The 15,899-nt window shown below is 43.1% G+C and overlaps 1 protein-coding gene across 1 annotated transcript in view; it reads left to right on the top strand.

The window, feature by feature from the left end:
• The window catches only part of TMEM178A (transmembrane protein 178A), a 50,868-nt gene that overhangs the window by 18,653 nt on the left and 16,316 nt on the right, over positions 1 to 15,899 (top strand). The window lies entirely within an intron of this gene.

The raw sequence follows: 15,899 nt of genomic DNA, 5'->3' as shown, positions 1-15,899 counted from the left end.
GCCCCTCCTGACTTGTAGAAAAATACTGTCATAATCGCTCTCAGGATTCTGGAATTACAGTCCTTGTAGCAGTGCAGCCTGAAGCCTTATTTATCCATGGCTTTGACTTCTTCTTTATTGATTTGGGCTGATAATCATGCAGTCTGTTGGGCTGGTTCTAATTATTTTGGCTATCTTAATTATTGGATTGTGCATGACCTGTTCTGTTAAAATAATTTCTCAGCAAAAAAGAATTGAACCAGGTCAAGAGTACATGCATCTACCTAGTTCCTATCTGCTTCTGCCTCTAGCCCTTTGTGTCATGTTAAATGAATCATTTTGCTTCCTTGTTTTTCATTTTTCTCTCTGTGAACACAGAGAGAATGATGTTTATCTTGTGGCTTAAGATTTAGGGTTACTAAATATCACACACTCTTGAAATGTAAATTGTTGCTCTCGGTTTGATAGGACCATTCATGCTGTCTCCATGTAGTTTACATCTTTCTTTCTAATTATGAACTTTCATAAACACACACTCATTATAGAAACTGTGGAAAATGGCAAAGAAGAAAACAAAAATCAACTGTAGCCCTCCAACTTAGTTATATAATTCTGTTCAAAGTTTGATTTCTTTTCATCCAGTCTTCATGCAAATATATATACAAAGACATGTTTCTATAATATGATATATACTGCTTTGTTATCCAGCATTGAGCCACAAGAATTTTCCAATTTTAATCATTTTTAATATCTGCAAAGTATTTTAATATGTGGGTGCATCACCTTCTAGCTAACTAATCTCTCCTACTCGAGTCTCTCCTATATCCTTTTTTGTCTACCTGACGGAATCATCTCCCAGAAATAAAACTTGATCCTATCACTTCCCTGCTTAAATCCTTCTGTAGCTCCTGATGACTTGCTGGATGAGGTCTCGCTGTGTGGGGGAAGGAGCTTTTCCTGCCTGGTCTCTGCCAACCTCTCCTCTTACCTCTTTACTGCGCGTCACGCTCTATCTCACACAGCACCGAACCTCCTGTCCGTCAGCTCCTCTCAACATCCTTACCTCTGCACCGTCCCTTTTGCTCTTCTTCCGCCTGGGATGCCCACTCCTGCCTCTGATGCCACCACCCCTGTGACCTGGCTGTCTCTGGCTCCTTTTTAAGGTTCCCTGCAGGAGGCCTTCTCTGCCTTTCCCTCGTCGGGAACCTGTTTCTCTGGACAGTTCTGTAGTGACCTGCTTGGATCTCCATCACTCAAATGACTCTGGGCCCCCTCCAGTGCATTCTCCATGCTAGGGCAAGAGGGAAGTGTTTTCTGGCCGGTTTGTTTTAAAAAATCAATTCTGATCATTGATTCTGGTCAGTTACAATCTGGGGTGGCTTCCACTGAGGCTCACAATGGAGGCCAAGTCTCGATCCACGTTCAGGCTCTCCGCGATCCAGCCCCCGTCCTCTTCTCCAGCGCCATCTTCCCTGATATCTCCTCAGCCCAGTCTCGCAGGCCTTCCTCTTCAAAGCCCTCATATGTGCCCTTCCTTCTGTTGCACGAGGATAATCCTGCTGATCCTTGGGACCTCAGCCTTCTTGGACGGCCTCCACCTTTCCCTCAGCACTCAGCCGCCCTCTTCTGTGCTCTCCGAGCACTGTGTGCTTCTCCCTTATGTCGGAGTTGTGGTTTGGCATCTGTCTGTGCTATTATTTCAATAATGCCACTGTCCTTCACTAGACTTTAAACTCTCTGAGGGTGAGACTTGTGTTCGTTTTCATTTATAGGTAGGATTGGCTTTGGGGAAAATCACAAGGTCCAGTAGCTGACGTTAGAAAAGCTACCAATAAATCAAGCTAGATGAGACCAGGTCTGTCCCCAGTCACCAAGTGGGGCAATGCCAGACGCATGGATTAGAGGTGATCTCCTATAGTTCTTGGAATAGCCTATGAAATCAACATTAACAGCCTCATTTTAACTCAGACTCAGACTCTATTTTCATGAAGGTAGCAGGGAGTAGGGCCATGATTTAATGTTAAATCAACCTCGAGGAGAGGGGGCTGTGTGGAATGAAGAACATCCTGGTCCAGGCTGTCGATTGGGAGGTGACGGACCTCCTGGTGTGCGGTGGCGGAGCCCCAGGTGTTCGTTTGCGTGTCTCAGGATGCATTTGGGCAGCTGGCTGGCTCGTTGTAGGGCCTTAAACCAGCCAGGCAGAGAGAAGCGTTGCGGCCAGAAGCAGGGAGCCCTGCAGGGGCTGATTTTATCTCTGCACATTGGTGCTCCTGGGAATTCGTGGTGTTCTCTGAGTCCTTTTGCATTTGCCTGATAGAAGTGGGGGCAGCTGTTGGCCAGGGTATCAGGGTCCTCGGAGGGCACAGTGCTAAATCCCGAGGAATAAGTCACCAGGTGCTCAGACCTGAGCAAACTCAGGTGCTTCTGAGCCCTGCAGGGCAACGGAGGTGGCCTTTCTGCTTCTAGTCCCGGGCTTTTAAAGTTACCCCCAGAGGGCTTCCCTGGTGGCACAGTGGTTGAGAGTCCGTCTGCCGATGCAGGGGACGCGGGTTCGTGCCCTGGTCTGGGAAGATCCCATGTGCCACGGAGCGGCTGGGCCCGTGAGCCATGGCCGCTGAGCCTGCATGTCCGGAGCCTGTGCTCCACAACGGGAGAGGCCACAACAGTGAGAGGCCCGCGTACCGCAAAAAAATAGAAAAAAAAGTTACCCCCAGAGGAGGCTGCGGGCTGTGGATGCCCTGGAACACTGGTGATCTAGCCTCAGGCTTTGAAAACCAGACAAAGGCAAAACAGAAGTCTCTGTAAAAGAGAATAATCCATAAAGGATGCTGCCAGAGAGTTTTAAAACATTTCTTCCGTATTTTCTTAAATTAGGTTTTTCTTTTAATTACGTAGTTATCCTTCAGAAACTTGGAACAGTCCCACTCCTTATCAACATATTCCTTGTCAATTATGCACAGGCTCAGGCTTATGGTGCTGAGGGTGATGCTTAAGTACGAGGCAGCTGGAAGTTTTTCCCCTTGGGTTGAGGGGAGTGATAGGAATGCTAATGGGCTATAGCTCTGGGCTGAGCTGGCAGCTGAAGGAGAGGCCTCCCTGAGCACAGGGCTGGGGGACCGCGTGGGGAGCAGAGAGGCTCATTGCCTGGCTGCTGACCCAGCTGGAGGAATGGGGGCTGGGGGTTAACCTGTAATTTTTGTGATTCTGATCAACTCTGCCTGCTTCCTGGGTTCTTAGCACGGTATCCTCAAATAGCTGATTGAAGTGATGCTTAGCAAAACTGCCTATTGGCACTTTTTTTTTTTCCTGCCCAGTTGTCTATGCCATTCACACTGCTTGATGTAAAATTAGGGTCAGAAACATTTCGTGGGCATGTTTGGATGAGATGTGGGCTGAAGTGTGGTGTGTGTGTATATGTGTGTGTGGGGGGGGGTGTATGGGCACGAGCACCCGCGTGTGCATTATAAGGTGCATGAGCACTGAAGTAAATAAGGTACAGCTCTGGACTGTATGCAAGTTATCTCGTCCTGTCCTCATCCTCGGACAAGGACTCGTGATGACTAGATGTGATAAGCACAGGTGGAAAACAGAAGGAGAATTAAAGCTCTCCTTCATGCTGTCACTGGAACTGGACCAGAGGTACATTTGTGTTTCAGGCTCAAGCACCCGATGGTTTTCTTGGCTGCTTGAACTATGTGGGTAGGTGGGTAGTTCTGGTAGGAGAAAGGATGGGATGGGGACTTCAGTTTGGAGTGTGCATCTGTGGGCTGGGCTCTCTCCGCCTTCCCTCCAACAGAGATTCCCTTCGGAGGTGGGTTCCACTTGGCCAAGGAGGAGTTTCACCCCTCCAGTCCTCGCTTTTAGGTATTGAATCCCAACACCGCTCCCCCAGTTTGGGACCCATGTGGGTCCGGGGCTCTGGGGTGGAATCTGTGCCCCAAATGGCCCTCCTTCCCGTCGCAGGATTCCCACATCTTCCTCTGTCTTCCCAGCCACTCCCGGTGCCCCTTTTGTTTTTCCTCTGCCTCGGTCAGGGGTTTAGGCACCTGAAAACCTGCTCGGCAAGCAGGGAAAGAAGTCTTTGCCTGCAGCGCTTTGGACAGTGGTTTCCTCCAGTCTTTGTGCTTCCTTGTGGGTAGAGGGCAGTGTGAGAGCAAAAGGGATGGAAATACACAAATTAATATTATGAGAAATGCAATGCCACGCGTCAATCCGTGCCTGCCTGCTCTGTCCTTGTTCACTTAAGAGGACTAATTAGGCATGATCAGATGTAGTCATAGTGACTCTCATCTGACAAAGTCTGTTAAGATATCTAAGAACTGGTTTTGGAAGCAGATGCAAATTCAGTGCCAGCTCTTGTCACTTGTTAGCTGCGGGATTTCAGGCAGATTATTTAACCTCTCTCAGCCTCCGTTTCCTCCTCTGTAAAATAGAACCTATCTCATGGGGGAAATGTGGGTAAAGCTCTCGGCATAGAACCTGGCACATGGCAAGCCCTCAGTAAATTATCATTGTCACTATTTAGCTGTGTGCCTTAGTTAGTGCCTTATTTGTGAGAGGGACAGGATATCTGCCTTATGTAACTAACAAGGATGTGTAAGAAGGCACTTTCAATACAGCATCACAGGCTGTATAATAAATAAGAGCATGATTATCATTTTCCTATAACTACACTAAAGCAATTCTGGGGGTCTCAAAAGTGTGCTTATCTGGCTGCAGATTTATGTCCTGATTTAGAGATGCCTGGAGCTGTTGCAGGAGCCGGAACACATGGGAAATAGTGTAAAAGCTGCTAGAAACAATGGTCCTGTCCTGACTGTCATCTTCCTGCTGCTGCTGCAAATGGCTTTAAGATTTGGCTTCTTCTGCTGTAAGGTTCTTGCACTGGAAGGTGGTGAGTGCCATCCTCAGCTCTTGTTGGAGTGAATCCTTGATAATTCATCCAATCTGGAGATTTTATTGCTCCTTTGCTTCTTGTCTCTGGCACCCACCAGGCCACCTAGCTCTGAGAGGGTGGACTGAAGTATCGATAGTAAAAAAGGGAGTGAAGTTCAAACTTGTCAGTTTTGCTTAATCATTGCTTAGCCTTGATCATGACTTAGAAAAATTTGAAAATATAGTTTAAAAACAGTTGGTACTGTTTTTGGAAATTGATTTCAATCATCTGTCAAAGCCCAGGAGTACAATTCTATCAGTGATCCAGCAATAGAATAGGCTTTCCCTTTAGGTCCTGAAGGCTGGCTTTAAAGGGGCTCCTACTTTCCATTTATCTTGATGTGTATCTGTGACACCTCCCAGCATAAATCCAGCAGCTCATCTGGTGAAGAGGATACAAGAACATTGTTCACGGCAGCAAATATGTTTAAATTTTTTCACAGTCTGAGCAAAGCTATTGCCCTTGTCTATATTTTCATAAATGAGCTCCACCAGACGTTGCTTTCTTCATCTCCAGGTACAGTAGCAATTAGTCAATTCAGTTCTATCCAGGACTTATCTTCATGAAGGAAACAAACTTTTGAAAGTGTAAATCAATTTGAAGGATTCCATCAAGGCACCTGGAAGGGGCCAAGAGTGCATTGGTTTAAAAAATTTTTTTTTTGCGGTACGCGGGCCTCTCACTATCGCGGCCTCTCCCGTTGCGGAGCACAGGCTCCGGACGCACAGGCTCAGCGGCCGTGGCTCACGGGCCCAGCCGCTCCGCGGGTTGTGGGATCTTCCCGGACTGGGGCACGAACCTGTGTCCCCTGCATCAGCAGGCGGACTCTCAACCACTGCGCCACTACGGAAGCCCCGAGTGCATTGTTTTTAAGGACCATTTGCCCTGGGACACTGCCAACACCCTCTAAAGTGGGCAGCCTTTCTCCAGTAAGCTGCTCTTTTCTGAGTACTTGGGAAATTGCTAAAGGCATCAGTATTTATAGGTCATTGTGTGGCAGGTGGCAGATAGCTTTCTCCCTCCCTCTCGCTCTCTCTCCCTCCCTCCCTCCCCCTCTCCCCATTTCAGAGTTGTTGTTTAGTTGCACTTTGTTACTTTTCAGTTTTAGTGGAACCATATTCTAGATTCAGAAAGTAGGTCCTCCGTCTAAAAGGCACTTGCTGAGTAAATGTTTGTTGGACAGATGAGTAAGTGAAAGAAAGAATAAATGGTGAGATGATTGACTGTTGTTGGCAAAAGGCAGTGACTGACCCTTGGCCACTGATTTTTTTTCGCCAGTGCTGAAGATGAGGAGAAAATTACTGCCATCCTTCAGGTCAGGACTCATGCTTCACTGGTCCTGCTTATGAAGGGGGCTGGGAGGGGAAGGGGCGGATAGACACTGTCCTTTATTAAGCATCAACTATGGACTTGGCAGTGTTAGGACAGTCTATGTATGTTACCTCATTTGATCCTCATGACAATTCTGTGAGGTTTTATTACCTCTATGTTACAGATGAGGAAACGGAGGCTCAGAGTGGTCCAGTGTATTGTTCTAAATCACACAGCTGGTTCCAAAGCCAACATTCTAGTTTGCACTCTTGCATGCTGCTTCTTATACGCACATGTTAAATGCACAAAAAGCCCCATATTCCCAAGTTTCTCCCAATATTTAGAGTGTAAATGTTTAACCTTCCGATTAAAAAATATATACATTCATTCATATTCACACGAATTGAAAAAGTCATGGGGACGGGAGAGGGAAGACAGCTTAGGTTTGCTTCCCACACTGACTATTTGGATGTCTCCCGGAATCCAGGAGATATTAACTTCAAGTGTGTATTAACAACAGCTTGAGACCCAGGTGCTATTAAGACAGCTTTTGTCCAGACTTTATTGATCTCTCTGAGGTCAGCATGTTGTGACCAGAGCAAGAGTAACTAGAAGTGACTGTTGGCCTGTCCCTGTAACACGGTATCCCCTGTGGGAGGGAAGATACCACAGTGTGTGAGACTTCTGCATCCACTGAGTTGATGGCTGTATTTGGTTTCACATGAGATGGGGCTCAGGGCACAAGGCATGGGATGGGGTGTCGGTGATTGATGTGTCTGCCTTCTCTCCAGTGGCATGATCATGTCCCCCTTTCCCACACTGGCAACTCTGAGATGGAAAAAAGAGGCCAGGGCCTGTCTCCACATTTCGATTCTCTGGTCTCCTGCTAGAGAGAGAAGGTGCCGGGGAGGATAAGAGAATGGGGAGGGAGAGAGAGGCAGGCAGTACCCAGCTGGGCTGAGATCCCCCATTAAGCCACATAGAATCACATCCTCTCTTCAGCCTCTAGTTGTAAATCCCCAGCCCACCAGATACATCACTGACTCTATGCCATGATGGTTCTGAGAAACTGAGAATCCCTGGCTTGAAAGTTTTAAATATTGTATTAGCTTTTTTTTTTTTTTTTTTTTTTTTTTTTGTGGTATGCGGGCCTCTCACTGTTGTGGCCTCTCCCGTTGCGGAGCACAGGCTCCGGACGCGCAGGCCCAGCGGCCATGGCTCACGGGCCCAGCCGCTCCGCGGCATATGGGATCCTCCCAGACCGGGGCACGAACCCGTATCCCCTGCATCGGCAGGCGGACTCTCAACCACTGCGCCACCAGGGAGGCCCCTGTATTAGCTTTTATTGTAGACACAGCAACATAACTAAATTAAAGGACATTTAAATTTTAATTCAGCAAACCAGTCATCATCCACTAATTGTAACCCAGTGAGAATTTCCACCTTTGTACAGGTTCAGGCCTGCTTGAACAGTTATTTCTGGTTTTCTCCACTGTTACTTTTTTAAAAAAAATCTTCCTGTGATGATATTCACTCTTTCTGCAATAGGTTGAATCCCTCAGACTTGGCATTGAAACTTCCCTCTTGGGCCCCTAGAGATCATGTGTTTACAGTTCAAGGAACTCACTTCAGTCTTGCCTTTAAGGAACAGTCCAGTTGTCTGGGTTTGTTCAGGTAAATAAAGTAGCAGCAGCAGAAATAGTAACAGTAATAGTAGTAGTAGTAGTAGTAGTAATAATAATAATAATGGAAGCTTACACTAATAGTATTATATTATGTAAGTATTGTATATTGAATCCTCCTATGAGATAGACGGACTATCACTGTCTATATATTACAACTGAGGAAACTGATGCCCAGAGAGGTTAAAGAACTAGCCAAAAGGCAAACAGCTAGTGAGCGGTGAAACCAGAATGCAAATCCATGCTGTCTTGCTCCAAAGAGAGTACAGAGTGAACACAAATATAATTATATACTTCTGAGAAGTTGATTCTCCATGAGTAATAAGAAGTAATTATAGCAGAACATGCTAGTATGTTGTGGAGAAAGAATCTAAGCAAAGAATAACATTCACACCTTTCAGACACTTGCAGTATCAAAGCCTCTTGCTCTTAGTTGCTTTTACTTTAATTGGAGTCTTATTCACCTTCATCTGGAAATCTCCTCTCTCCAGTACAGAAGCCACCAGCCACATGAGACTACTGAGAGCTTGACATGAGACTCATCCAAGGGGAGATGTGCCGTAAGGGGAAAACCAACACTGGGTTTCAAAGACTTGGTGTGAAAAAAAGCGTGTCAGATACCTCATTAATAATTTTCAAAATCTTGATTGCATGTTAAAATATATTAAAATTAATATCACCTGTTTATTTTTGTAGTGTGACTAAAAGAAAATTTAAAATTGTATATGTGACTTGCATTCTATTTCTACTGGACGTCAACACTCTAGATTTACTGATTTTATATCTTTCTCCTTTCAATTCTGGAGACTTCATGATGGGTTTGCCCTTCAGGACTGGTTTTGGTCATCTGGGGCTTAAAAGTCAGCTTTAAGCTACTAAGCTTACTGTACTTAGTTTATTTATCTAAGTGAGGGCTGTTCATACTCATTCAAGGAGGTGATGAGGAAAACCTTTCCTTTTGTCTGTTTAGCACCTGATTCCCTCAGAAATTAAATCTCATGGACAAGAACATGGTAGCCACCCTGCCCTGTGAGCCCACAGTTGATCTTTCCTTTTATTATTTATTTATTTGTTTGTTTATTTATTTTGCAGTACGCGGGCCTCTCACTGTTGTGGCCTCTCCCGTTGCGGAGCACAGGCTCCGGACGCACAGGCTCAGTAGTTGTGGCTCACGGGCCCAGCCGCTCCGCGGCATGTGGGATCTTCCCGGTCCGGGGCACGAACCCGTGTCCCCTGCATCAGCAGGCGGACTCTCAACCACTGCGCCACCAAGGAAGCTCCCAGGCACCTTATTTTTAAATAAACACATAATTCTAAAATAAATACAACGTTACATGATGGCAAGTAAAGCTGTGTCCCACTTATACTTATCAATTTAAAGAAACATATTAAACTCATGATACTGTGAAAGGCAGGTGGATATAACAAAAATCTTAAAGATTTTCATGTTCTGCATTACAGATGGGCAACTGAGGCTCCAGAGGCCCCAGGTCTTCACCCAGCAGGTTTATCTAAGAGTGGCGTGCAGGGTGGGATGGAAAATGGGGAGAGAGTGGCAAAGAGGCCAGTTAGCCAGCTGTTTAGGAGTGAAGACTCTTCAGGAGTCTTGAGAAGTGGTGAGAATGGAGAGGAAACATGAGAGCCACTGGTTAGACCGTTGTTCAGGCAGCTGTTTCATGTGTCTGTTTATCTCTCTGTGTACTTGGTTGACCTGTGATGCTCATTTAGGGTTCAGACTCCTAGTGCATCTGATTGTTCTGTTGGTGAGCGTCAGCAGATGCCGAGAGGTAACTCATAATCCAGTGCTGACATTTACTGAGCCTTAGAGCGGGCCACATCCTGTGCGATGTCTCTTTATTTCCTCACAATAACTCCATAATATATCTGCTGTTATTCCCCCTCTTTTACAGATGAGGGAACCAAGGCTCAGAGAGGTAAAGGTAATTTACCAAAAGTCACACAGCTGGGAGTCAAATCCGAGTCTGGCTGACCTCAAAGCCTTTAGCCACTGCATATACTGCCTCATCATTGATTGACTAATGACTTTTTTTGTGTGTGTGTGGTACGTGGGCCTCTCACTGTTGTGGCCTCTCCCGTTGTGGAGCACAGGCTCCGGACGCGCAGGCTCAGCAGCCATGGCTCACGGGCCCAGCCGCTCCGCGGCATGTGGGATTTTCCCGGACCAGAGCACGAACCTGTGTCCCCTGCATTGGCAGGCGGACTCTCAACCACTGCACCACCAGGGAAGCCCTCTAATGACTTTTAACAGCATCTTCTGCTGTTTCTCACTTTTCTCCCTCATTTAACCTAGAGTGTGAGTTTCTGTAAGTTAGCTTAGAATTTGATTCCTTTCTCTAAGTATCAGAAACAACAGAAATTCACCAGCCCCTAAGCCCCATTTTTAAGCCCTGTGCAGCATATTTTATATATCTTATTCTATGGTTTATATCATCATTAAAGTGGCTCTACTTGGCCCTTTAAAAAGCTAATTAATCACTAAATATAGACCATAAGTTGTTCTTTTCAACCCCCTGCGTGTCTCTTTCCCCCCATTGTGAGATGCCATCTGGTGCTATGAGCTCATGCTTTTTATGTTCCTTTTCAGAGAGCCAGATTCATGGCTCTCTAAACCCGGAAAGCCAGTTCATTTCAAAGTTCGCATGCATGGCTTTGAAAAAATTTGCATCTAATGCCTCCTTGTGGATTTTCACAGTATCACTCTTCAACATATCGCATGGCATTTCTGTCTTTACCACCGTCTATGTATATATGTATACTCGTCTTTTTACCAAAAGGACTAAATTTGTCTTTGGCAAATTAAGCAACTAGAGGTCTTTTCTGGTGTGATTTTTGTCAAGTTTCATTTTGTCAGTTTTACATGTGTGCTGTAGGAAGCCAAAACTTAATAGTATACTTTACTCTTCGAATCTATTTGACTTTCTGCTTTAACAGTGGAACAAGTGTTTAAGAATAAGGAAATAAAAGAGCTAATCGCAGGCCTCTGACACTACTGCTGATCTGTCCTTTCCTCCATCTTTCTCTGAAGTCTCTAATCATCTTCCAAGGGAGTACAGCACCAGGGCTGCAGAGCATTTTCTTGCAAACTCAAGAGAGACGCTCTGGGTTCCCCACCACACTCCCAGTCTTTGGGACCTTTGGGTTACCGCTTGTTACTCTCCAGTCCAGACCGTGTCACTCTTCCCACTTCCTTTTTCTTCTCATTTCAAGTTCTTGGCAGTTTAAATTTAACCTGGGAGCCTACTGGGGAAGGAAAGATCATTTGGTGATGTGTGCACTGCTTACCTCATTCCTGGCACACGTGTGGCGCTCTCCTGGGGGAGCCGGAGAGCACTGGGCTGGCCGGCTGCCCGCCTCCTTTCTGCTACTCTCTCTGTCCACTGGATTCACGCCTGTTCCCAGCAAGGGGCGGAGGAGGAGATGGGCTCTGAGAGTATTAGCAATGATGTCAAGGGACCACATATTTCCCTAGCACAGGAGTTGGTGGAAGGCCAGCCCCGCTGAGTCCGAGAGGAGAATTTCTCCCCAATCCAAACCCTGTCTGTAGCATTAAGTAGCTTCCGTGAGATGCAGGAAGGATGAAGCCACTAAGTCAGCCACGAGCCAATCCAGTCTCCAAATAATGTGTGTTGAAAGGTATGGATAATATACACACAGAAGGCTCAGTTAGGTATCAGCTTTGTTTCCAAAAGAGCATATGTTTGTACTAAACTGAAAAAATTTGTTTTTCACTTCAAACTGACAGTTCATTTACTAACTGCGGTTCTCAAACTTATGGTTACCGGGGGGAAGGGTGGGGGGAGAGGGATAGATGGGGAGTTTGGGACTGACATGTACACCCTGCTATGTTTAAAATAAAATGCCTTTCCATGAAAAAAAAAAAAGCTGCAGTTCTCACTACCCACAGAAGTAAGATGCATTTCTAAAAGCGTAAGGATTTCTAACTTTCCTGTGTGAGCAGTATACAAAGTTTGGGTAACACCATATATGTTAAAAGCTTGGTTATTGCTTTGCACTGTGGCCTTGGGCTAGTTACTTAACCTCTCTGAGCTTCAGATTTTTCTACCTGCCTAATGGAGCTAATAATACCTATTTCATATTTAGCTCATAGGGGATTTTGGTGAGTATCAAATGGATTTTGTCAATGCTTTTTTTTTTTTTGCATCTATGAGGTAATTTCTGTGCTTTATTCTATCGATAAGGTATATTACATTAATTCATCTTCATATGTTGAACCAACCTTACATTCCTGGCATAAATCCCATTTGGTCGTGATGTACAATCCTTTTTATATGTTGCTGAATTCACTTTGCTAGTACCTTGTTGAGGACTTCTGAATACATATTCATAAGAAATATTTTGTAATATTCTTTCCTTGTGATACCTTTGTTTTTTGTATCAGGGCAATACTGGCCTCATACAATGATTTGGGAATTGTTCCCTCCTTTTCTGTTTTTGTTTTTGGTTTTGGTTTTTTTGAAGAGTTTATGAAACATTGTTAACTTGTCTCTAAACATTTGGTAAAATTCACCAGTGAAGCTCTCTGGTCCTGGACTTTTCTTTGTGGGAATTTTTTTACTAAGTTAATTACTAACTCGTTCTCTTTACTTGATATAGATTTGTTTAAATGTTCTATTTCTTCTTGAGCCAGTCTTGATAATTTGTGTCTTTCTAGGAAGTTGTCATTTAATCTGTATTATCTAATTTGTTGGCATATAATTTTTTCACAGTATTCTCTTATACCACTTTTTATTTCTGTAAGACGGTTAGTAATGTCTTCTGTTTCATTCCTGATTTTAGTAACTTGAGTCTTCTCTCTTTATCTTAAATGGTCTAGATAAAGATTTGTCAATTTTATTAATGTTTTCAAAGAACCAAGTTTTGTTTTTTTAATTTTCCTTATTGTTCTAGTCCCTACTTCATTTATTTCCACTCTAATTATGTAATCTCTCTCCTTCTGCTTTGGGTTTAGTTTGTTCTTCTCTTTTTAATTTCTTCAGGTGGAAAGTTAGGCAATTGATTTGAGACTTTCTATTTTAATGTACGCATTTGCAGGTATAAATTTCCCCGTAAGCACTGCTTTAGCTGCATCCTATAAATTTTCATATGTTGTGATTTTGTTTTCATTAATCTCAAAGTGTTTTTAAATTTCCCTTTTGATTTGTTTTTGATTAATTGTTTGTTTAGAAGTGTGTTACTTAATTTCCACAAATTTCTGAATTTCCAAAATTTCCTTCTGTTATTGATTTCTAATTTCACTGTATTGTGGTCAGAGAACATACCTTGTATGACTTTCTTTTAAATTTATTGAGATTTGTTTTATTGCCTAAAATATGGGGTATGCTGGGGAGTGTTCTATTTGCACTTGAAAATTATGTATAATGCTGTTTGGTGGAGTGGTCTATAGATGTGTGTTTTGTCTAGTTGGTTTATAGTGTTGTTCAAATCTTCTGTTTCCTTGTTGATCTTCTGTCTAGTTGTTCCACCATTATTGAAAGTGGAGTACTGAAGTCTCCAACTATTATTGTTGAATTGTCTATTTCTTCCTTTAATTCTGTCAGTTTTTTCAAGCATTTTGGGGCTTTGTTGGTAAGCGGATAAAATATGTTTATAGTTGTAATATCTTCTTAATGGATTGACCTTTATATCACTATAAAATGTCTTTCTTTGTCTCTAATAACACTTTTGGTCTTAAAGTCTATTTTGCCTGATGTTGGTATAGCTATTCCGTCTCTCTTTTGGTGACTGTTTTCATGGTATATCTTTTTCCATCCTTTTGCTTCCAACCTACTTGTGTCTTTGAATCTAAAGTGTGTCTCTAGTGGACATCACATAGTTGGATCATGTTGTTTTGTCTATAACGCCAATCTCTGCTTTTGGTTGGAGTGTTTGGTCTATTTATATTTTAGTCCATTTATGTTTACCTGTGTTGTAACATTACAAATGTTCTTTGTTTCTTCATGTGGATTCAGTTACTGTCCTTTCATTCAGCCTGAAGGACTCCCTTTAGTATTTCTTGTAGGGTAGGTCTGCTAGTGACACAGTCTCTCAGTTTTTGTTTAACTGGAAATGTCTTCATTTTCCCTTCATTTCTGAAGGATAGCTTTGCTGAATATAGAATTCTTGGTTGATAATCTTTCTTTCAGTGCTTTGAATGTGTCATTCCACTCCCTTTGACCTCCATGTTTTCTGATGAGAAATCAGTTTCTAATCTTCTGAGGAGCTCTTATACATGATACATTACTTTTTTTCTTGCCATTTTCAAGATTCTCTGTCTTTGGCTTTCAACAGTCTGGGTATGGATCCCTTTGAGTTTATTCTATTTGTACTTCATCAGACTTCTTAGATGTGTAATTCATGTTTTTCATCAGATTTGGGAAGTTTTTGATGACTATTTCTTTAAATATTCTTTTTGTCCCCTTTTCCCTCTCCTCCTTTTTGGGACTCCCATTATACTCCTCAGACTGGATAATCTCAATTGATCTATCTTCAAATTTGCTGATTCTTTTTTCTACCTGCTCAAAATTTTGTTGAGCCCCTCTAGTAAATTTTAAAATTTCTATTATTATACTTTTCAACTTCAGAATTTCCATTTGGTTTTTTTTCTGTCTCTTTTCATACTTTCTATCACCTTACTGATATTCTCTATTTGGTGAGACATCATTCTCACACTTGTCTTTAGTTCCTTGGACATGGTTTCCTTTAGTTCTTTGAACATATTTAAAACAGTTGATATAAAGTCTTGGGTCGGGACTTCTCTGGTGGTCTGTAGTTGAGACTCCATGCTTCCACTGCAGGGGGTGCAGGTTCGATCCCTGGTCGGGGAACTAAGATTCCACATGCCACACGGAAAGTCTTGGTTAGGTAAATCCAATGTCTGGGCTTCTTCAGTGACAGTTTCTATGGACTGACATTTTTCTTCTATGTAGGAGCCTTTTTCTGTATATGTTTTATACTTTTTAACTGAAACTGGACATTTAAAATAATATAGCAACTCTGGATATTAGATTCTCCCTCCTCCTCAGGGTTTGTTATTGTTTTTGTGTTGTTGTTTGTTCCTTTAGTGACTCTACTGAACTAATTCTGTAAAGTCTGTATCCTTTGTCATATGTGGGCCCTGAAGTCTCTGCTTGGCTAGCTTAGTGGGATGCTAATGATTGGACAGAAGTGTTCTTAACTGCCTGGAACCAATAAGTCCCCCAGTCCTTGCCAATGGGCTCTGTGTGCGTGTTGGGGCATGTGTTCAACTCTACTTTAGCCTTCACTTCCTGCTTACACAGAGCCTCAAGGTTAGCCCGAGGATGAGTATCAAGTGGAATGACAGTTTTGAAAAACACAAATGAGAGCTATTAATGCAGTCTGTTATCTTTTATTATTCTCAGACCAGATAATTTGCTCTTTGTAAACACAGGCACTTTCTGACTTATAAACACATAACTTATATGTAAACACGGAACTTATATGCCTTAGACCTCACAACCACTGCTGGGGCCTATGTTGAAACAACAAAGAGAAAAATAAAAAGAGCTGTGAGCTTTTAGAGAATCTGTGGTTTCATAAGGAAAAAAAAAAAAGCTTCCAAAAAAGCAGAGATAGTCTTGGGTAGTGTTTCTCAGCTGCCTGCATCAGCATTACTTGGGATATTTTGTTAAAAATCAGGTTCCTGGCTCCATCCCAAATCTTTTGAGTCAGAATATCTTGGGTTGGGTCCAGGAGTCTACGTGTTAAGCTAGCTCCCCAGGTGATTCTTATGCATATACTGATGACTGAGAAACAAGGGAGATGATCCTGTAGGTGCCCTCACATCAGGGACCAAGTGGCTCATGATGTTAACTGTGCTCAAATACTAATCTCCCCTTTCAATGCCTGATTTTTAAAAAATTTCACTTTATTAATTACACTTACTCAAATTCCACCAATTACAGATTTATTTGCATCTATGAGAATATTTTTTAACAGCTGTTGGAGTTAAA

This window comes from Mesoplodon bidens (genome assembly GCF_964165515.1).
Source record: "Mesoplodon bidens genome assembly, chromosome: 14".
Classification (NCBI taxonomy): domain Eukaryota; kingdom Metazoa; phylum Chordata; class Mammalia; order Artiodactyla; family Ziphiidae; genus Mesoplodon; species Mesoplodon bidens.
Note: the sequence above shows the minus strand (reverse complement) of the source record. Positions and strands in the feature narration are given on the sequence as shown.